Consider the following 23,896-nt stretch of genomic DNA (forward strand, 5'->3'; position numbering starts at 1 on the left):
ATGTTCTACTTGGTCTTGTGTGGCTTGAGACCAATATGCTGAGAGGAAGGCATGGTAAAATTCTCCTTCACTGTGGCAATCGTGAATGACCGACCGCATTCTTACAGCTGGTTCATTCTCTAAGTAGCCACACATAAATTCTAACCTGTGCTCCAATGACCAGTTGGGAGGAAAACAATGAGAGAATTGATGGAGCCACGCTTGTGGATGAATGTCGTTGGCAGAATTCTTAAATGTTTTGAATTTACGTGTAGTAATGAACAGCTTATAGTCAAAGTCATCGTGTCGGCGAGTAGCATATCGGTCATTGTTACGTCGTGTCAGCGGTTCCATCTCAAAATTCGGTCCACCTTGCCAATTCCTTTCATAATTACCTAAATGCCCTGTGTTATTATTTTGTGGCTTTTCCGTATTTCTATGTCCCTCTTCCCGTATTGGAGCGCGAGTGTCCTCTGAAATACGTAATTCTTGTATTACCTGTGTCAGCTGATCTTGTACTTCCTGGATTTCTCTTTGATGTTGCATATCAATTTGATTCAGATTTTGTTTCAGTTTCCTAATTTGTTCGCTCTCTTCTGTGTCATTAAAGACTACCGGTTTTGTGTCATTCAGATTATCATCTACCTTCATAGATAAATTATTTAGCTGATCCGAAAGTTCAACTACTTTCTCTGATAATGAACACATTTCCTCAGTGTGTTTTTCTGAACCAAGCTTCAGAGTGTCCATTTGTGTTGAAATCGAATCTACTGTGTCCTTTAAGTTTTCCTGAGTTTTTGCAAGTTGCTTAACCGAATCGGTAGATGCAACTGAGTCAATTTTAGCCCACAAGGTCTCATGATTTTCATGAACAATGGTTTGCAGTTCTTTTATGGCTGCTTCGTGATTCTGTAATGCATTTTCATGCCGCGAAAAAATAGGTTGAAAATGCTCACAAATTTGTGTTTTTACGTCATTACAGACTTTTTGACATTTCGATTCAATGTTATGTAACTCAGCAGTTAAATCTTCACGTGTTTGTTCGAGAGTTTGTTCCAATGAGTCTAACTTTTGAAGCTGTTGCTGTGTTTGTCTCTGGTGTTGTTCCATTGTGTCTAACTTTTGAAGATTTTGTTCCATTGTGTCTAACTTTTGAAGCTTTTGCTGTGTTTGTCTCTGATTTTGTTCCATTGTGTCTAACTTTAGAAGATTCTGTCCCATTTGTCTCTGATTTTGTTCCATTTGTTGCATTAATTGCAATAATAATGTATTAGTGTCTGGAATCTGTTTCTCTATGCTTTTTGGCAGTGCATTTTCACCGGCAACATTCACATTTTGACAAGCAGAAAATGTGTCTTGACTCATTTGAGAAAACGGTGAGGACGCAAAACCTGAATCTACAGTATTTGCAAAATTGTGTCCTATCATTTCGGATTCCTGAGGCGAGCTGTTGCCGACCGATCCATCGATACTGCTTCCCTGTTCACTACCTGTTTGACTGTCTACACCATTATTTGCCGCCCGCTCCATCTCCCTATGCACAATTACCAAATTACTACTTCGAATGTCTGTTAATTCACTACGCAGTGGTGCTGATAAGCTACGCTCGTCGTCACTATTATTTCTCAGTTTAGTTTGAAGCCTAGTGTTACGTTTTTCACACGTCATTATTGTCACAATATTTCACACGATAACACAGAAAAGCACAATTTGAAGAGCAAAAATAAGAGAACACATTAACATAGTACTGAAAATAATATCTAGTTAATTGCAGCTGCGAAATACTTGGTGCAAATCTACATGCATGCCACAACTGTTTTACTGTACAACAATGAAAGGCTGCAACTACAAAGGAGATTCTCTCTACAATTACGCGCTAGCAATAAACAAAATCTACACTAATTACACAAACTACAAGAAAAAAATCAGAAGATTCCAGTGAGGTATCCTAGGCTAAGGGTCGACATATGAAACGTCCCCTTAGAACAACTGTACATGACTGTGCTTAAACTGACACACAATATTTTTAGCGCAACGCAATCTGACTATCAAAGATCCCTGCAAAAGAATGGCCCTGAGTAACATTAAACTATACCTTTCAGAAATCACTTACCTCACAAAAATCTTCATTACTCGAACTACTGCAATACAGCGAGCGCCACTATTGCCAGCTAAATAAAAGATTCAAACTACAGAAGGCACTAACTACTGATAGGGATAGTTAGTAAATGAAAGATATTAATAGAGAACAAACAATGTATTTACCTTAATAATCATAATATATATAGCAGTTCAATTTCAAAACTTCCGCCATCTCTCTCCCCACATCCACCACTGCTGGCGGCTCACCTCCAACTGCGCAACGCTACGCGCTGTTCACATCCAGCTGCCGCTGCCTAACACTACAATGGCAGACAACAATGCAAACTAGCCACAGACTGCACACAGCACAGCCAGTGATTTTCATATAGAGCGCTACGTGACGTTGCCAATAAGAAAACATAAACAGCCTACTCACATAAAGAAAACATAAACAGCCTACTTACAATATTTGGTTATTGAAGATGTGTCATCGCTCCTTCCAAAACCACTACGATTTGTAATGACGTCATGTCGCCTGCGTCAGAACCTTATAACTTGGAAGGTTAAAAGCTCACTTTTTTTCGTTTAATTTATGTTTCACAAATTGTGAAATACCTTTTTTTCAGGAAAGTTATTCGCACTTGCGAATATGAACCACCTTCGGCTGTATATTAGGGTGACGACAATGAAACTTTGCTCCGGACTTGGACTCGAAGCCGGATTTCCCGCTTTACGCGAACAGTCACCTTAATCGCTTAGGCTGTTCGTGCACGAATCACGGACAGACACAAGTTCCAGATGTCCTCGTCCTTGTGTCACAACCGGCACTAGTTCAAATGATTCAAATGTCTCTGAGCACTATGGGACTTAACATCTGAGGTCATCAGTCCCCTAGAACTTAGAACTACTTAAACCTAACCAACCCAAGGACATCATAGACATCCATGCCCGGGGCAGGATTCGAGCCTGCGACCGTGGCGGTCGCGCGGTTTCAGACTGAAGCGCCTGAAACCGCTCGGCCACACCGGCCGGCCCGGCACTAGTACGTTACGCATGTTCTTTCCTGAAAAAGACATATTCATTGAGAGTCGAGGGTTTGGTACTGTTGAATAAATACGATGCGCCAGTAGCTGAGTTATTTAGAAGTACGATGCCATGTTCCTTCGGACATGCATTTCGTATTTATTCGCCATTACCAGAACCTCGAATCTAAATAAGTATGTTCTTCTTGGCTGGGGATATGCGTAACGTACGACTGCAGATAAGCCACAAGGACGAAGATATATGGATGTTAGAGACTGACCGTGTTACTTACATGGATAGCCGAAGCTAACACGCTCTTATAAAGCGGGAAATCTGGGTTTGAGTCCCAGTCCGGCATAAATTTTCATTGTCATTCCAATATACAGAGGAAGGTGGTTCGTATTCAACCGAATGTATTTCCTGTGTTTCTTGACAGCTGCTGTGGCTGCAGTGCCTGTTCCTTCGGAAATGCATGCACTGGAAAATTGTATCGTACATCTTAATAACACAGACACTTCTATTTCATAACTTTATTTTCATTTTCGTCTTATAAGTCGTTTGGTGGCTATATTTTTCCAACTATTTAAGTGTGAAAGATAGTAAAATATGACTGAGACGGTGATTCACCGATTTATTTTCACCGGCACCAGTTTCTTCCAAAGTTCAAAGTGACCACATCACATGACGGTTTCCCGTACGTACGAACGATACGTCACTTCCTATAGAAAATTTGTTGTTTAGTTTGATTTTCCCTGGTTCTGACGCTTAACAGGCTGCTCGATCAACTAGCTGTTCCGCAATATTTGCGTTCACTGCTGCATTGCTGTCACCAATACGTAATCGCCTGCTGAGAGTAGCGCGAGTGATTCGACGCTTTCACCCGGACGACAATAGTCGCTTTGATTGCGACAGAAACTGCACAGGCCGCCGACTGAGTATTACGCCCTAATCCTCCTGGACATCTCCTCATGTTAAGCCTCTGCAAGGCCTACAGAGTGCGCGCAGGTTCCTCTGTGGCCTTTATGTGGTCAAGGTGTCTGAAGCAAGGTTACGATGAACAGCTGACACCTTTGAAGGACCCGTCATATGGTGTATATTTCGTGTATATTTCACCGTACGGTAAAAATTGCTCAAGATTTTCTCGAAGTTTAAGTTTTTGCCGATGACTGGACCATTAGGATAAATTATATTACTTTACACTTTGTGTGCTAGCATTAGACATATAGAAGGAAAGATTAAGCAGCACTGAGACTTTGGGTTAGACTCGGAAGTGACACATGATAGCATAATAGAAAGTATGAAATCCGAGATCGTATCATCCTGACACAATCTCGCAACTGTCACTTGAGATGTCGTAAAGATATTAACTCCGTTGCAGGATGAAGAAGTTCCAAGCTAGTCTGACAGTTGTTTTTTTAACAACAATGCGAATAGTCGCTGTTGAAATGAAACCGATAGGTATCTCTACTGCTTCCCTGACTCTTCACCTGTAATTAATCTAATTTCAAGAGCGATGGAAATATAGGCATCTGGGTTCGAAAGTTCCATGCACGAACGGGCCACAGTAGCAGCAAGCTAACAAATTTATTTTAATTTCTGCGATGCTTGGAGCCATTAGCCCCCTTTTTTTCAACCTAACTACTGTTGCTATCCACGCAATGGTGAGAGTGTGGAAACGAAACACTGAGGAACTGTATCCAACAATTCCAATTTTTCAAAGAAAAACGTGGTAGAACACGCTTTCATATGTCGACACGAAACTAGCTTCCTACAGTGTTCAGCCACATGGATAGACACAACAGCACTACTGAAGATCTAAGTGGAGAGGTCGAAATGTTCAAGTTAGTTCATAAAGTGATAGATAGGATTGATACAGTCTAATAACACAGAAGGTTCTTGTTACTCACTGCTAATGCTAATGTTAAGGTACGACATTCTTGTTTTGGACTGCACAAGCTGATTAAGATTTAATGTCTCCTCAGTGATGAGGCCACTGGAAGCAAAGCTTAAGCTTAGGTTAGGGAAGGATGTGCAAGGAATTCGGCAATGTCATTAATATAATAATAATTTACTAATATATCCCTAGTTGGTATTTTTTATGATCTTTCCAAGGCATTTCCTTGTGTAGATCATATTACTGTCTTTGGAAAACTCAAGTTTTATGGAAATGATGGCTTTATGCACAGCTGGTTTGAATCATACTTAACAAATAGAATGCAGAATTTGGTGTTGAATAATTCAAACAGTGTTGAAGAGCTAGACAATTTTAGTGACAAGGAAAATAAAATAAAATCATAAAGGGAGTCCCACAGGGTTCAGTTTTTGGTCCACTCCTATTCCTTGCATCTGTGAATGACCTTTCCTTTAGCATTCAACAAAAAAAAAATTGGTACTTCTTGCAAATGGTACTAGAGTTATAATAAATCCTGTTAAAGAATTATTACGTGGTTTTCTGAAAATGGACTTCCTAAACTAAAAAAAAGACTCTACATTCAGTTCTGTACAACAGACAGGATCATACGAAAAATTGATACAGCACGTGAGCAGGACCCAGTAAACAGCGTAGAATGCTCCAAATTTTTGGCTCTGTATTTTGATGAGTAGTTGAACTGGGAGAAGGATATTACTAAGCATCTCGATCAATGAATTTCAGCCTCTTTTGATCTTCGTATAATTGCTAATCTTGGAAAGAAGCGAATCAGCCTCTTGACATATTTTGTGTATTTCCAATTAATAATGTCTTACAGAATAATTTTCTGGAATAACTGGTCACTTAGAAACAATGATTTCAAAAAGGGGAACAGTAAGAATAGCGTTTGGTGGTTGCCTGTGGATGTCAGTAGGAACCTCTTCAAGCAGTTTGACTCTTTTACTGTACAGTGACAATACATATTTTCGCTAATGAACTTCGTCATAAATAATCCACCACAATTTTAGAAGAGCAGTGATGTTCATACCTACAACAGTAGAAGAGAAAAAGACATTTCTACCACTTGTTGAAGCTACCAGTTGCTCAGAAATTTCAATATGCAGTTACAAAAATTTTTGATCATTTGTCCATGAACATAAAATACCTGACATAGCGAAGCAACTTATAAATCTAATTTAAAACCATTTCTCTTGGAAAAAATGTGTAGCATGTGTAGTACTAAAAATCACAATGCATTCATTAATGTTAACACTTATCTATTGTACATAACCTATAAACTGGCTCATTCCACATCATTTCGATAGAAGAACCGTTCATGTAACCTACGGAACATGCAACTAACTAACTGTCATTTTTAAAGGAACATCCAGAGGAGACCAGAGTTGCAGGCGGCGGTGCCCTAAACCAAAGACGTTCCAGTGCGTCTCCCCCCGCCCCCCCCATCACCTCCTCCTTTCCCACCCATTCATTCTGACTTCAAAAATGTCAAAATTTATGTTTTTCTGAGTATCGTGAACAGCAGTAAAATCTCGTAAAGCATAATTAAAAAATACATTAACCAGGTGTTGACTGATTCGTCTTCATTGTTCACGTCTTCAATATCCAACAGTGTCACAATGTCCACAGTTGTACTTACACTCAAGTATGTCATTTTTTCTTTTTCTTCGACATACTATTCCCAAACGTTCTTGTCTCCAGCAGCGTCCTCTACCACCTCACTTCCAAATGTTGGAGGCCTCTGCCTTTAATACCTCTTCAGCATCAGTATCGACAACAATGATGACTGATAAGTTGACCACCACTGTCCCCACATATGTCACTGCCACCAAAAGTTAACATAAACGATATTAAAACTTCACCTTGACTGTTAATATTAGTAGGTTGAGAGTACTGTAGCTAGTAACAGTTTTCAAACTCTCATGTTTAATCTGACCTGTAACAGAGCTTTAATATATTGTTTTACTCCATTCTGAGATGATAACATGCAGATTTTGTATGCTGCAGTCTTTTTCTGCAATTATAAATATTGCTCCAGTAAAGTAAGATTTTCCATAGATAAATGTTCCAACATTCAGCATGGTCATGCATGAAGGAACCAATATTCTATTCAAGTTTAAAATTGTTGGACTAGAGAAAATCTCGTCAGTACTGTATTTAACAGTCTATGTATTACATTATTTATTGCACACATATAACCAGTAAGTGAAATTAAGTTAGCCGGCCGGAGTGGCCGAGCGGTTCTAGGCGCTACAGTCTGGAACCGCACGACCGCTACGGTCGCAGGTTCGAATCCTGCCTCGGGCATGGCTGTGTGTGATGTCCTTAGGTTAGTTCGGTTTAAGTAGTTCTAAGTTCTAGGGGACTCATGACCTCAGCAGTTAAGTCCCATAGTGCTCAGAGCCATTTGAACCATTTGAAATTAAGTTAACAAGAAGATGCTCCATCACTGACCGTTTCGAAGTTAAAAACATTTTGAAACAGAAGCTATTGGCAGCTAACACAAATTAAAATTCTTAAGACATTTACGAAACTCAGATCATTCAAAAATATCACTTATTCCATCGTAAAGAAACCTTCTGTTTCAGGATACAAGATGGTGCACGACTGACGAAGTATAGCTTAATCGTCCACACATTACTTAACTCGTTTTAAATATACACACAATTTTACTTGCCATAAAACTCTGTATCTGAGGAATTAACATTGTCCTCCAAACAGCTTTAACAAATTATACGGCACTTAAACATGGAGAACTCGTGATATTTACAGACGCTGCACAAAATACGACCTCATGTCTCACAACACAGATACAGTAGAAAATATCGTAAACTGCTTATGGCAGTTTCTAATGCTCGTTCCTTTGGGTAATACTAAAGTCAGTGACTAGTTTGAAATACCGACCAGAAAACAATGTTCCTAGGTACACTATCCTCTACGTCAGCGTTTTCCAAACTGTGTTCCGTGTAACAGTTGTGTTCCATGGGAAGTGAGTAAGGGCTCAGTCAAAAACTGTTAATAACTTGGCGTTTGTTTTTTCAACATTTTGACGATGCTAGTTAATTTTTTAAAACTTTATAATGATTTCTCTGTTATTAGTTATGATTTAAAATTGAAGTAATCGGTGAATAAGACAAGTTTCGCTTATTTTTAAAATTTCATTATCCTTCGAAGTAAACGACTTGTTCCATCAAAGTATCAGGATTCTCATAGCCTACCGCCACAGAAAAAGTTGGGGAATCCCTGCTCTACTCTACTCCCCTCCTCTACAATTCGCATTTACATATTTAGAAAAGCATTCGCTAAATCTGTTAGCTTGAGCGGGATCTTCTTTCTTCGTTCAGCAGTTCATTTCCTATTATGTGCACCATTTATCTTCTTCACGCCACTCATTGCGTTGAATAGACCACTTTAAAACAATATTAAAATTTTTGTAAATTTGTGGTAAGATCTTTTGCGACCAAACTGCTTAGGTCATCGGTCCCTAAGCTTACACACTACTTAATCTGACTTAAACTAGCACACACTTCCATGCCCGAGGGAGGACTCGACGGGGGGAGCCACGCGGACCGTGACAAGACACCTCTGACCGCGCGGCAAAAAGCAATATTAGGTAACACGTGCATTGACGACAACTGACAACCACAGCAATGCCAATTTATGCTCAGATCAAAGCGAATCGTAACAGCACAACGTTTACGAACAGCAACAGCAACAACAATCGATCCCAACTGAACTCGGCAATGAGCTATATTTTACTCTAGCAACAGTGTTGCTGCCTCGCCTTTCGTGTTTTCAAATTACATGAATGTTTTATAGCCAAGTCTACAGAAAGAAGCACCGCTGGATGTCTATCACTCCACCCCCCCCCCCCCCCCGTCCCCCGCCTTCCCCATTTCCGCTCTAGACTCCGACCTACCTAGCCTAAATTTGAATGGGTAGGTAAAATTTAAGTTTTTATTTTTGTCATGTGTTCTATAAATTTTACTGTAATGCATCACATTCATCAGATAATTTTTTAAGCAGTAGCCATTTTAATGATGCTATAACTGACTTATGAAAACCAACGTAAATTCCCCCATATGAATTTCATCCTCTTGAACCATGTCGCTGAACAGTTAATTCTTCTTCACTGCATTACAGCCTCCTGGGTATATGAGGGACGTTCAATAAGTAATGCAACACATTTCTTTCCGAAAACAGGTTGGTTTTATTCAGGATTACATTACATCATATTATTCCCCACACTTTCAGCTACAAAATCCGTTCAATGCGATGGCCCTACGCCACCTTAGTGGGAGGACCTGTTTCCCCGTATGGTACCACTCTACAGATTGACGTCGGACCTAAAATATTACTGCGTCAGTAACCTCGTCATCCTTCATTAGACCAAACCGATGGAAGTCTTCTGTTAGGTCGCAAGGAACCAGTGGGCACACACTTTCGAGTATCCCAACTGGTGGACATGCGTGTCAGCGCCACTAACAGGGACGTGCAGTTGAGCAGCAAGGTATTCGATTATGCCGGCCGGAGTGGCCGAGCGGTACTAGGCGCTTCAGTCTGGAACCGCGCCACCACTACGGTCGCAGGTTCAAATCGTGCCTCGGACATGGATGTGTGTGATGTCCTTGTGTTAGTTAGGTTTAAGTAGTTCTAAGTTCGATTATGATCCGTCGATCACCTTGAGTGAGAGTATCCGAATGTTCCAACATTGCAGGAGGTACAACTGTGTGCGGCCGGGCGGCTTAGACGTCACGTCCATCGACTCACCACGCTTCTGTTTGCGGCCAGGGCTTCATAAACATTCAGAAAGAGTATATGAATATCTGCGAAGCTTTGGTTTTCCGCCAGTTTAAACTTTACCTCGCAAAAATTTTCTAAGCTCTCAAACAGCTCAGCTTTGCTCGTCATTTTTTCCCATCGAATTTAGAGAGGAATGATTTTTATTTTTTTATTCAATTGTTTTCGATTGAGATGTGTCTTTGGGATTTGAAGATTGTTGGAATCCATTTATAGACAATAAAATATAATAATTTTAAAAAACGATAAAAGAGAATTTGGTTTCTTCGATATAGGCAAATATGGTTCAAACGGCTCGAGATGGCTGAACCAATTTTTTTTTTTTTTTTTTTTATTTGGGGATTGGGTGGAACGCGAAATTGAATTCTTGGTTTGGAAACTTGAAATTTGACTCTGAGATGCTGTTTGGTCCAGAACCTACACGAGTATACTACTGCCCTACACGATATTAGAGACGTGTAACAGTTTCTTTGGCTCTTCAGCGTAGTTCTCTTCGTGACAAAACTCCCAAAACTCCAAATGCTGAAATCGGGGATCCCTGCGTTCATCACCTCTTTCGCAACTTAAGCGGTAGTTGCACAGTTTCTCTCATTCGTCTAGACTCAGCTTGTTTTATTAAAGTGAAATAACGCAACTCAAATTGCCGATCCCGGACAAAGACTTCCAAAACACCGGCATTTGGGTCAAGTTGGATTATTTTGCCAGATACATACAGTTAATCGACAATAAGTTGGCCGATGCCCACATTACCTCGGGGTGAGCAGGTCAGGGGGGAGAGGGGGGGGGGGGTGGATGATTTCTCTAAGTCATTCAGTGCTGTGTGCGCGCTTCTTGTGCGGATCAATAGCCATGATACTGATAAAGATATGACGAGTTAAAAAAGTTAACAAATACCGATGATAAAAGGTTACGCAAATCGGTGTACTACAGTATCGAGACATTTTATGTGAAGCAGGGACATGTGTAGTGAAACATGCTCTAGCACAACTCGCATGTCTGCGTACAACTGTGTGGCGGGCGGTGCGGTGTATGCAACAGTCGACTGTCGGCGGTTTCTCATTATTCTCAATAAAGAAATATGGAAGAGATTTATCTTCATTATCCATCGTAGTTGATGGTGGCGACGCAGCCGCATACAGTTCTATTGTTTTAGTTATCATTCTTCTGACTGGTTTGATGCGGCGCAACGGAATTCCTTTCCGGTGGCAACCTTTTCATCTCAGAGTAGAACGAAACCTACGTCCTCATTTATTTGCTGGATATATTCCAATCGGTCCCTTCTTCTTGTCGGTATTTTCTATATATTTCCTTCCTCGCCGATTCTGCGGATCACTTCATTATTCCCTACCTTATCGGTCTACATAATTTTCAACATTCTTCTGTAGCACCAAAACTCGAATGTTTCGGATCTCTTCTGTTCCAGTTTGCATACAGTCCATGTTTCACTATCATACAATGCTCAAAAATTTATTCCTCAAATATTCCTTGAGAGTAGTAGGCTTTTCCTGGTTCCGAATGCTCTTTTTGGTAGTGACCGTGTGCTTTTTATGTCCTCCTCGCTCCATCTATCATGGGTTTTTTGCTGCCTAGGTTGCAACATTTCATAATTTCGTCTATTTCGTGATCCCCAATTCTGATGTTAATTTTCCTTACCTTCGTCTATTTCGTGCTCCAGAAACCTGATATTAAGTTTCTCGCTGTCCTCATTTCTGGTACTTATCATTACTGTCTCCTTTGTTCGATTTACTCTCAGTACCTATTCTATTCTTATTACACTGTTCATTCCATTCTAGAGACTCTGTAATTATTCTTCTCTTTCACTGAGGATAGCAATTTCACGAGCGAATCTTATCATTGATATATTTTCACCTTCAACTTTAATTCCATTGTTGAATCCTTCTTTTGTTTCCCTCATTGCGTATTCGATGTATAGATTGAACAGCAGGGGCTAAGGACTACACATGTCTTACACTCACGTATAGTAAAACCAGTACATGAAATAGCCTGAGGCTGCAGTCATGACATTACAAGTTTTACTTCATGATCGATTTCGAAACATCACGTCTCATCTTCAGAGGCATCTTAGTACACATTTAATCGATGGTTTCGTGTTAATTTCCCAGACCATAGCAGATCGGTAACCACACCCTATGACAAGAACATGGTGTAAGCGACGCTACACTATTGGGTAAGGTGCTTTGTCTCTTACCCATAGGTGAGGCGTCACTTGCATCGTGTTGCGGTCGTAGGGCGTGGTTACCGGTATTTCGGTTGAGAACTTGGTGTGATCTGTGAAATTAACACGAAACCGTTGATTAGATAGGTACATCTTAATATAGTACGTGGTGTCGAAATTGATCGTGTAATAAATCTGCCTGGGGACTGGGTGTTTCTGTTGTCCTCATCATTTCATCATCATAATCATTTGTGACAATGCCTAAATTGGATTGTGAAAAAAAAAATTGACTGTGTAAAAATTGGGACTTTGTAGGGCGCTGATGATCAGACCCAAACCATTAGTACTAAAAGGTATCCGATATATCACACAAATCTGAAAACTATAAATTCAACTAAATAATTTGGAATTAAAATTTAGAATATATTAAATTGCAACGATGGGATAGATAATGTTGTGGGGAAAAGCAAACCAAAGACTACGATTTATTGGCAGAAGTCTTAGGAAATGCAACAGGTCTACTGAAGACACTGCTTAACCTACTTTTATCCACCATATTCTGGCGTATTACTGCGCCGTATGGGATCCGTATCAAATAGGATCGACGGAGGATATCGAAAAAGTTCACAGAATGACAGTTCGTTTGTATTATCGCAAAACAGGGAAGAGATTGCCACGGATATTGTGGACAAATTGGATTGTCAGTCACTAAAAGAAAGGTATTTTCCGTTACGTCAGGACCTTCTCAGGAAATTTCAATCATCAGGTTCTTCTCAGGAAATTTCAATCATCAGGTTTCTCCTCAGAGTGCGAAAATATTTTGTCGGCCCCCACTTACACAGGAAGAAATGAGCATCATAATAAAATATGAGGAATCGGGGTTAGCTAAGATTTAAGTGTTAGTTTTTCCCACGTTTTCGAGAGTGGAATGGTAGAGAGGAATGGTGGTTCGATGAACCCTCTGACAGCCACTTAATCACGTAGATGTAGACATAGGAGTGGCGCCATACCTGGAGCCTGAGGCTACTTTATTTATTATTGTGGAAAATATGTGTATAGGAGAGCGCCTAAGTGTGCTTGCCGCTGGTTTTAACAAACGAAACTACCTACGCACCAGTGTTCATTTAGTGATTTCAACTAAGATTATTAAGACCGATTTATTCCTAATCACTCTAATTTCCAATTTAATCGAGGGAGAAGAGAACGGAACGGAAAGGGAAGGAATTAGTGAAGTCAGCTGCATCATCACTTGGTGCAGCGTCAGCGGTGACGAGTGTAAATGTGTGCTGGACCGGGAATCGACCCGGGGCCTCGTGCTTCCTAGGTAGATGCGTGAACCACTACGTCACCCGCGACACAGCGTTTATCGCGACTGCGAGGGCTATCTCGGTACGTGTTTCGGCCGACCCACACTCCCATCGATCGCAACCTAGCCGCTGCCCCTTTCCTTTTCCTCCGTGCTCGCCACTCTGAGTTCCCTGCTGGAGGTCGGACGTACTTGAGCATCTGCACTCAAGATGACCAAAAGAACAGACACCACGCATTCATAAAATCGAATTTCTCTGGTTCACAAAAAAGGGCCTGAGTTTACCCCGTACAGTTGTGTAAACGCCCCACCTCCCACCCCGCCATTCCCCCACCCACCAACCACCACCACCAGGACGCCTCTGGATTCCCTCAAAACTGTGACAAATCCGGAGAAACCCGGACATGCGGCAGCCGTACATAAAAAACACTCAAGACTCAATTGTAGCCGGCCGGAGTGGCTGTGCGGTTCTAGGCGCTACGATGCGGTCGCAGGTTCGAATCCTGCCTCGGGCATGGATGTGTGTGATGTCCTTAGGTTAGTTAGGTTTAATTAGTTGTAAGTTCTAGGCCACTGATGACCTCAGAAGTTAAGTTGCATAGTGCTCAGAGCCACTCAATAGCAGTCAGTAGCGTTGCGCAGTATGGTAGTTTTGGTACAGTAGATAAATGACGTAGTAAATAGTAGGACTACCGGAAATATTGGTAGCATTGGAACGGAAAGAAACTAGGATCCGAGTACTTCTCTTTTCTTTGTTCTTTTTGTTTGTTTTGTAGACAATTAGAGTTTCTCATAGTTCAATACTAGTCATCTGTTTATTTTACATCCCTACAAAACGTAAGCTGCAATTTATAAGTGATACAAATTAGTAGCGTAACTATTGCTCTCTTATGTAACCAAAGCAATTACTTTTGATGCAAGTACAGTTTACATGCACAAACACAAAAAATCTATACAGTAATTGCAGTTACCTAGTACTCAGTAGAACATTCTTCGTCACAATGAAAGGCAAAAGTTTCCTATTATTGCTTATAATGCGAAAATTGTTTATAAGTAACAGACACATGTTTCACATAAGCTCGACAAAATACTAAAATGTTGTTTGATTTCTTTTTCTTCTTACATTGTTTTTTAATGTTACCTCTTTTAGGCAATTGCTTTTCCTATCGCTATTTGATAAATCCCTAAAAATGGTTCAAATGGCTCTGAGCACAATGGGACTTAACAACTTAGGTCATCAGTCCCCTAGAACTTAGAACTACTTAAACCTAACTAACCTAATGACATCACACACATACATGCCCGAGGCAGGATTCGAACCTGCGACCGTAGCAGTCCCACGGTTCCGGATTGCAGCGCCTATAACCTAACCGCCACCGCTCTGTTGCACGTTACAGATAAACAGTTTTCGAATAAAATCTGTATTAAACATCGGCAATTCAAATTTTGCTATAAATACGATTTGTTTTTAAGCAACAACCAGGAGGAAAGTTATGTAGCAAAAAAATATTCCGAAGGTTAAGCGTCTCTTTATATAGGTAGCTCATTTTAACTGAAGACGTTGAAATATCTCGAAAACTACTCGGACGAAAAAAAGTTAAAATTTACATTCGTTTTGTCTGAGGCATTTTCTTCGTTTCGCCACGAATGGCGCTCTAATCAGAGGAAAAGAAACGGGTACAAAATCGTAATTTACGACAACCTACTCAACGGTCCTTGAATATCCCATTGCATGTCGGACCCCACCCCCCATGCTACGAGGACAGGATGGGCCAATATTTCATAACTTCTGACTGGATACCCCATTCGCAATGTTTTATTCAGTCGACATATCGAAACATGGGACTACTCGATGCACCACTGTGGCCGTGGCACGAGGCGAACACTTCTCCACTTTTCCAATTAGAGTAAGTGTTCAAACGTCGTGCCACCAGCTTCAATACACTATGCGATGCGCGTTACAAATGGCCGTACACGGCACAGAAGCCAATCTGTGCGAATATCAGCACAGAGTTTCTGATGCGGTCGACCGTGTCTTCACGGCTGTTAGCACTTGCTGGTACACCTTATCTTTTACCTTATCTTTTATCCCCACAGAAAGAAATCTGGCGACCCAAATCCGGCGACCTAGCGGGCCAATTAATAGTGCCTCCTCTGCCGATCCACCGACCAATGTAGACACAGTCTAATACCTCCCGTGCTTCAATTGCGCAATGCGCTGGGCAACAGTCGTGCGGAAACCACATACGTTGTCGAATTCCAGGGCAACATTCTGCAGTAGTACCGGTAGTTCCAAAAACGTTCGATACTTGCGTCCATTCAACATGCCGTCGATAAAATACGGATCAATGAATTTGTTCCCCATGATGCCACACCATATGTTAACACACCAAGGACGTTGACTATCAACTTACTGTAACCAGTGGCGATGGACTACACTCTAGTAATGCTACCGTGGTTTGTGGATGTAGACTCATCAAAAAATAGTACATCGGCAAAGAGCGTGGGGGTCGTTTGCATTTGTTGATGTGCCCATTCACAAAACACTACCTGTTTATGGAATTCTGGGTCATGAAGTTCTTGATGCAGTGACACATGATAAGGATGATACTTATGACGACGCGGTATTGTGACAACGTGGTCTACGGACATATTGGAATCGTGGTGTAATTTCCGGGCGCTTATCCGTGGATTGTGGTGCACTGCCGCTAGTACAGCTATTTCTTTACTTTTTCCTGTAACAGGTTTCCTTCTTTCCCTTTTGCCCGTCTGCCATCACACATAAAGGCGTTCACAACCTTGTAAAAGAATGAACGAGAGCGAGCTTTCTCTGAGAAACGCTCAGCGTAAAAGGCAACAGTAGCCTCAACATTTCTTCTACATTCTCCGTAAATCAGGTGAGACGTGTTGGGCTCATGTATTCGTTGGTTTAAACCTTGGTTCCTATTCTGTGTCTGGTTTCCCGCGGTTATTGCAATTATGCTGTTGTTCGCTCTCTCTGTGAGAGACAGCAGCGGTGCATATACACTCCTGGAAATTGAAATAAGAACACCGTGAATTCATTGTCCCAGGAAGGGGAAACTGTATTGACACATTCCTGGGGTCAGATACATCACATGATCACACTGACAGAACCACAGGCACATAGACACAGGCAACAGAGCATGCACAATGTCGGCACTAGTACAGTGTATATCCACCTTTCGCAGCAATGCAGGCTGCTATTCTCCCATGGAGACGATCGTAGAGATGCTGGATGTAGTCCTGTGGAACGGCCTGCCATGCCATTTCCACCTGGCGCCTCAGTTGGACCAGCGTTCGTGCTGGACGTGCAGACCGCGTGAGACGACGCTTCATCCAGTCCCAAACATGCTCAATGGGGGATAGATCCGGAGATCTTGCTGGCCAGGGTAGTTGACTTACACCTTCTAGAGCACGTTGGGTGGCACGGGATACATGCGGACGTGCATTGTCCTGTTGGAACAGCAAGTTCCCTTGCCGGTCTAGGAATGGTAGAACGATGGGTTCGATGACGGTTTGGATGTACCGTGCACTATTCAGTGTCCCCTCGACGATCACCAGTGGTGTACGGCCGGTGTAGGAGATCGCTCCCCACACCATGATGCCGGGTGTTGGCCCTGTGTGCCTCGGTCGTCTGCAGTCCTGATTGATGGCGCTCCCCTGCACGGCGCCAAACACGCATACGACCATCATTGGCACCAAGGCAGAAGCGACTCTCATCGCTGAAGACGACACGTCTCCATTCGTCCCTCCATTCACGCCTGTCGCGACACCACTGGAGGCGGGCTGCACGATGTTGGGGCGTGAGCGGAAGACGGCCTAACGGTGTGCGGGACCGTAGCCCAGCTTCATGGAGACGGTTGCGAATGGTCCTCGCCGATACCCCAGGAGCAACAGTGTCCCTAATTTGCTGGGAAGTGGCGGTGCGGTCCCCTACGGCAGTGCGTAGGATCCTACGGTCTTGGCGTGCATCCGTGCGTCGCTGCAGTCCGGTCCCAGGTCGACGGGCACGTGCACCTTCCGCCGACCACTGGCGACAACATCGATGTACTGTGGAGACCTCACGCCCCACGTGTTGAGCAATTCGGCGGTACGTCCACCCGGCCTCCCGCATGCCCACTATATGCCCTCGCTCAAAGTCCGTCAGCTGCACATACGGTTCACGTCCACGCTGTCGCGGCATGCTACCAGTGTTAAAGACTGCGATGGAGCTCCGTATGCCACGGCAAACTGGCTGACACTGACGGCGGCGGTGCACAAATGCTGCGCAGCTAGCGCCATTCGACGGCCAACACCGCGGTTCCTGGTGTGTCCGCTGTGCCGTGCGTGTGATCATTGCTTGTACAGCCCTCTCGCAGTGTCCGGAGCAAGTATGGTGGGTCTGACACACCGGTGTCAATGTGTTCTTTTTTCCATTTCCAGAAGTGTATCTTTGGTCTGGTGCTTATAGTTTCCGGCTGTGTTGTGTGTGGGGAGGCGGTCGGTTGGCGTGGAGCAGCGAGGCAATCTCTGCGGTGCGTAGTTTGGCCGGGCCCGCTGGCGGTCTCCACGCAGTGTCGGAGTGTGTTGGGCTGTTCCCATTGCTACGAGGTGCGTAGCTCACCGACCCTGGACACGAAAGTTGAGTTTTGATTTAATTTACCAGCAAGTCAAGATTGTTCACATTGTGCCTTTTGGTTCTCATTGTTGGCTGCTGGGACATTCTGGCGGGCAACAACGTGTGTGTTCGATTTGGCGAAAGTTTAGCCACCATTCGTTGGAGTCTAACTGTATTTCGTTATTTGCAATGGAAGTGCATCAGCGGAATTTTCTGCCTTGTGGCCGTTAACGTTCCGGTTACCTGCCCTGGCCATTGACGTAAATTTGGTCAGTGTCCTTTCCTCACCGTGTTGTCACTGTCCAGCACGGTGTGTAGTTCGACAGCTTAATATATGCTTGGTTGTGGGCGTTCATGCCTTTTTACGTTTGCATTGAGCTCCCGGTTGTGTGCTGTTCGAGTGGAGCGCAAGTTAGCCCGCATCTCGTGGTCGTGCGGTAGCGTTCTCGCTTCCCACGCCCGGGTTCCCGGGTTCGATTCCCGGCGGGGTCAGGGATTTTCTCTGCCTCGTGATGGCTGGGTGTTGTGTGCTGTCCTTAGGTTAGTTAGGTCTAAGTAGTTCTAAGTTCTAGGGGACTGATGACCGTAGCAGTTAAGTCCCATAGTGCTCAGAGCCATTTGAACCATTTTTTTTGAAGCGCAAGTTACCTTGTCGGTGGATCCGTTGACTGTCTGTTGATTGGCTTGTCGTCAGATCGAGAATGGTTGGGCCGACTGCCTATCCCACCTAAGTGAACGTTAGTATTTCAAGTGCTGGCCGACTCCCGAAACTTCTGAGAGCTGTTACCCTCACTGTCTTTTCTTATTTTCTGTTGTGTGTATTTGTATGGCCCATAGCCGATGGTTTTGAATTAAAGTTGAATTCTTTTAGTGGTGTTTTAAGTCATGGGCCTTCAGCTATTTTAAAATTAAAAGTTCCTTGCTTGTCAGGTGTTAGATTGTTTGGGGCCTTCAGCCTAATTTAAGATAAGGCTTTATTGCTTAAATTTATTTTACCTTGAGTTTTAAGTCATGAGGCCTTCAGCCGTTTTTAAATTAAGGATCTATGTCTTTCGAGTATCAGACTGTTTGGGGCCTTCAGCCTAAGATAATGCCTTCTGGCTTGTGTTTTTTTATTTAATTTTACCTTGAGTCTTAAATCATCAGCCTTCTGCCGTCTTTAAATTAAGGTTGTTGCCTTTCAAGTGTTAGATTTTTGGGCCTTCAGTTTAACTATAAAACTTACGTAACGTAAGGCCTTCTGCCTGCTAAATATTCTTTTCGGCGTCTGAATTTTGAGTTAATGGCTTTTAGCCGTTTTTTTAAATTAAAGTGGTTGTGCCCTTAAGGCCGATAACTAAGTTCAAGAATTTGTACTGTAATGTTCGGTCAAATAAATAAAGTTACATGTGTTCGAGTGTAACTGACAGCCGCTCATTTTGGCCCCTTTCCTCAATTCCAAGTACCTGTCCTGTCCTGCGGGTTTAGCAGGGCGTTTAATCAGGATCATTCTAAGTTTTTCTTTTGTGGTTGAAACATTCGTCGTCGCTTACACGTCTGTTCTTCAAATGATAGGTAGGTGTGCAGGCGATAAACACTGCGCAAGTATTGTATCGTTTAGAGCCGCTGTCTCTGCGTCTGCACGATTCATGAGCTCCGGTCACGGTGTACTGCCTTTTATGATACGTCGCAGTTAGCTATACGGTGGCTCGTCGAGTAGTCCGCTGCTTCGATATGTCGCCTGAATAGTACGTTGCGAATAGGGTTTGCAATTATAAGCTATGAAATATTTGCCTGTACCCTCGCAGCGTGGAGGTGGGTTCCCACATGCCATTGGTGTTGAAGGGCCATTGAGTAGCGTGTCGTCAATTAGGATTTTGTACCCGTTTCTATCCCTCCGATTAAGCTTGAGACAAAACTTATTTAGATCTTAACTTTTTTTCGTCCGATTTCTAGTTTTCGTGGTATTTCAATGTCTTCAGTTAAAATGAACACATTGTATATCCTTACTAAGTTCCTAAACGGTTCACCGTTTCCGATTTACAGGTGAATGTGCAAACAATAGGATCGAAATAGGGTAACGCCCGAAAGGTATGCAGCACACCTGATGTTCAGGTGACACGGGTACGACGTTAACTGACCAGAGCTGCTTGGAAAACTATCGTCGTCTTCGCTTTCTTATCGTATTCTACTGTAGCCTACGTTAGTTTTGCAGCTCTGTAGTTGAGCCGGCGCAAGTTGATCCCCAACAGTTGGAATCGGCTGGCCCGGCAGTTTCGCACACCTACCTCAACTAATCGCTGAAAGCGATTTTACAAACGTCTCTATGGCAACGCCTCAGTGTCGTCCCAGCTCTGCATTTCCTTGCAGCCGTTAGCCTTTCGCTGTCGGAATCTGACAACGGCGCTTCGAGCTGTCAGGAATCTTCTTCCGGCGCCTCATCTACAGTCGTCAGTACTATGGAGTGTATACTCCAAAAGACGTTGCTGGGACAACGTAGTGAGAACAGACGACTGCCTGACGAAGTAAACAGAAGCGAGACAATGGGACGTCGCTAGCAGAACAGCTGGCTCACTGACGCCCGCACAGTGGGAGCCGAGCGCGGGCGCCCGGGGCCAGGGACGGAGCGGCGCGGCGCGGAGGGCGACTGCTCAGCGGCCGACCTGTGCGCGCGGCCACCCTTGAGCACGGACGCGGGCCTCAGCAAGGTGGGACATTGATTTCCGAATGCTGCGCGATATGCAGTGTCTGGCCCACCTTACACAGTCGCAGCACGTCCGCTTTTTAAGCGGGCAGGCCTTGGCGGTCGGCGAGACTCCGTGTTCGTCCCACCGTCCCGCATAAATTAAGCGATTTTAGCGACATAATTGAGGCAAATCTCGTACGACGACGTGAATAGAGTCGCACGGAATCCCTCTTAGTAGGATTAGTGCAGAATATTGTGATGGGAAGAAGCTAGTTTCCGAGAAGCACTGTCATGTTCGCATGCTCTTAAAGGCGGTCACGATAATTTCAGATACACTACTCGCTATTAAAATTCCTAACCCAGAAGATGACGTGCCACAAACGCGAAATTTAACCGACAGGAAGAAGATGCTGTGATATGTAAATAATTAGCTTTTCAGAGCATTCACACAAGGTTAGCGCCGGTGGCGACACCTACAACGTGCTGACATGAGGAACGTTTCCAATCGATTTCCCACACACAAACAGCAGTTGACCGGCGTTGCCTGGTGAAACGTTGTTGTGATGTCCCGTGTAAAGAGGAGAAATGCGTACTATCACGTTTCCGACTTTGATAAAGGTCGGATAGTAGCCTAGCACGATTTGCGGCTTGTCGTGTCGCGACATTGCTGCTCGCGTTGGTCAAGATCCAATGACTGTTAGCAGAATATGGAATCGCTGGGTTCAGGAGGGTAACACAGAATGCCGTGCTGGATCCCAACGGCATCGTATCACTAGCAGTTGAGATGACAGGCATCTTATCCGCATGGCTGTAACGGATCGAGCAGCCACATCTTGACCCTGAGTCAACAGATGTAGACGTTTGCAAGACAACAACCATCTGCACGAACAGTTCGACGACGTTTGCAGCGGCATGGACTATCAGATCGGAGAGAGTGGCTGCGGTTACCCTTGACGCTGCATCACAGACAGGAGCGCCTGCGATGGTGTACTCAACGACGAACTTGGGTGCACGAATGGCAAAACGTCATTTTCTCGGATGAATCCAGGTTCTGTTTACAGCATCATGATGGTCGCATCCGTGTTTGTCGACAGCGCGGTGAACGCGCCTTCCAAGCGTGTATTCGTCATCGCCATACTGGCGTATCACCCGGCGTGATGGTATGGGGTGCCATTGGTTACACGTCTCGGTCACGTCTTGTTCGCACTGATGGCACTTTGAACAGTGGACGTTACATTTCAGATGTGTTACGACCTGTGGCTCTACCCTTCATTCTATCCGTGCGAAATCCTACATTTCAGCAAGATAATGCACGACCGTATGTTGCAGGTCCTGTACCGGCCTTTCTGGATACTGAAAATGTTCGACTGCTGCCCTGGCCAGCACATTCTCCAGATGTCTCACCAATTGAAAACGTCTGGTCAATAGTGGCCGAGCAACTGGCTCGTCACAATACGCCAGTCACTACTCTTGATGAACTGTGGTATCGTGTTGAAGCTGCAAGGGCAGCTGTACCTGTACACGCCATTCAAGCTCTGTTTGACCCAATGCCCAGGCGTATCAAGGCCGTTATTACGGCCAGAGGTGGTTGTTCTGGGTACTGATTTCTCAGGATCTATGGACGAAAATTGTGTGAAATTGTAATCACATGTCAGTTCTAGTAAAATATATTTGTCCAATGAATACCCGTTTATCATCTGCATTTCTTCTTGGTGTAGCAATTTTAATGGCCAGTAGTGTACTTAACATACAGCGAAGGGGGAAAAAATCACAACACCAGAACATAGTTAACGTAGAATAATGAAATTTCTGGCATACATTTGTCTAGGTAACATATTTAAGGAATTAACCTTTCAAGACCACAGGTTAACGTAAGCGCGAGGTAAGCCATTGCAAATGTGAAATGCTGGCACACTAATAACTGGTGTAACTGCCAGAATATTGCATTCAAGCATCCAAACGTGCTTGAATTATGTTGTTCAAGTGCCGGATGTTAGTTTATGGGATGGAGCTCCGTGCCTGTTGCACTTGGTTGGTCAACACAGGGGGGGGGGAGGGGGCGAATGCTGGTTGTGGACGACGCTGGAGTTGTCGTCCGATGATGTCCCATATGTCTTCGACTGGAGACAGATATGGTGATCGAATAGGCCAAGGAAACATGTCAACACTCTGTATAGCATGTTGAGTTACAACAGCGATATCTGGGCGAGCGTTATCCTAATGGAAACCTCCTCTGGAGTAGTGCTAATGAATAGCAGCGCAACAGGTCGAATCACCAGATTAAAGTGCAGATTTGCTGCCACGGTGCGTGGGATAACCACGAGAGCACTCCTGCTGTCATACTATATCACAGCCCAGACCGTACGTCCAGGTATAGGTCCAGCGTGTCCAGCACTCCAACAGGTTGGCTGCACGTCCTCAACTGCCCTCCTTCTTGTAACACATAGGCATCACTGTGTAATGTTGCTGCATTAAGTTGTTCTGAAAGCGGTGCTGATATTCAAGACAGTAAAAGCGGGTAAAAAGCTGTGAGCTATCTGGGGAAGTTAACCTTGCATTACTGAGCAACAGTTTCACCATGTATCCAGTCTAGCTTACCAAATTCCCAACCACACTAACATTAAATATAAGCTTTTAGTAGTCATCTTACGATAACCGGTGATATATATATACATAAAAAGACAATTTAAATAAAAAGAAATAAATCAGTTTATATTTGGACATTTATTTTAACATTGGTCGTTGTTCCGTTAAAATTTCAGCATATTAAACTTGATTCATAACTAAACTGGTGCCTTATTTAGGACTGTGAAAATGTGAGTTTGTAATCTTACGGAACACATCAAATATGGAGCCAAGATTGGGAGACTGCATACAACACTGCATTCATAAAATAACACACGAAGAACGTTGAAACATATGCAAGAGGAAATTAACCACAACCAACCGATTCAATTTTCATCCAAAGAAGTTACGTTCGTAGCGCAATCCTGTCCGTCATGAAATTACCACACACTGGTATACTAAATTCATACTAACTCTCTGTGAAATCTTCATGAAAAGAATAGCTGAGGGCTACTTTGATGATTACACTACATGCTTCACGTGGTCAACTTGGTTTACACATAATTTAGATAATTAAAATAAATTACATCGAAACACAAATTACAAAAGAAAAACCTCGGACTGGTTACTATCGTCTTACTATTAACCTGATGGGTCATACAATTGTATAAGCACGTGGTTCTGGTCTCACAAAGTACACCCCACGTGGGTTGAACATAAAGAAAAGTTCCTATATTGAAAAATATTGTCAAGAC

Source organism: Schistocerca cancellata, chromosome 3, assembly GCF_023864275.1.
Source record: "Schistocerca cancellata isolate TAMUIC-IGC-003103 chromosome 3, iqSchCanc2.1, whole genome shotgun sequence".
Taxonomy (NCBI): Eukaryota; Metazoa; Arthropoda; class Insecta; order Orthoptera; family Acrididae; genus Schistocerca; species Schistocerca cancellata.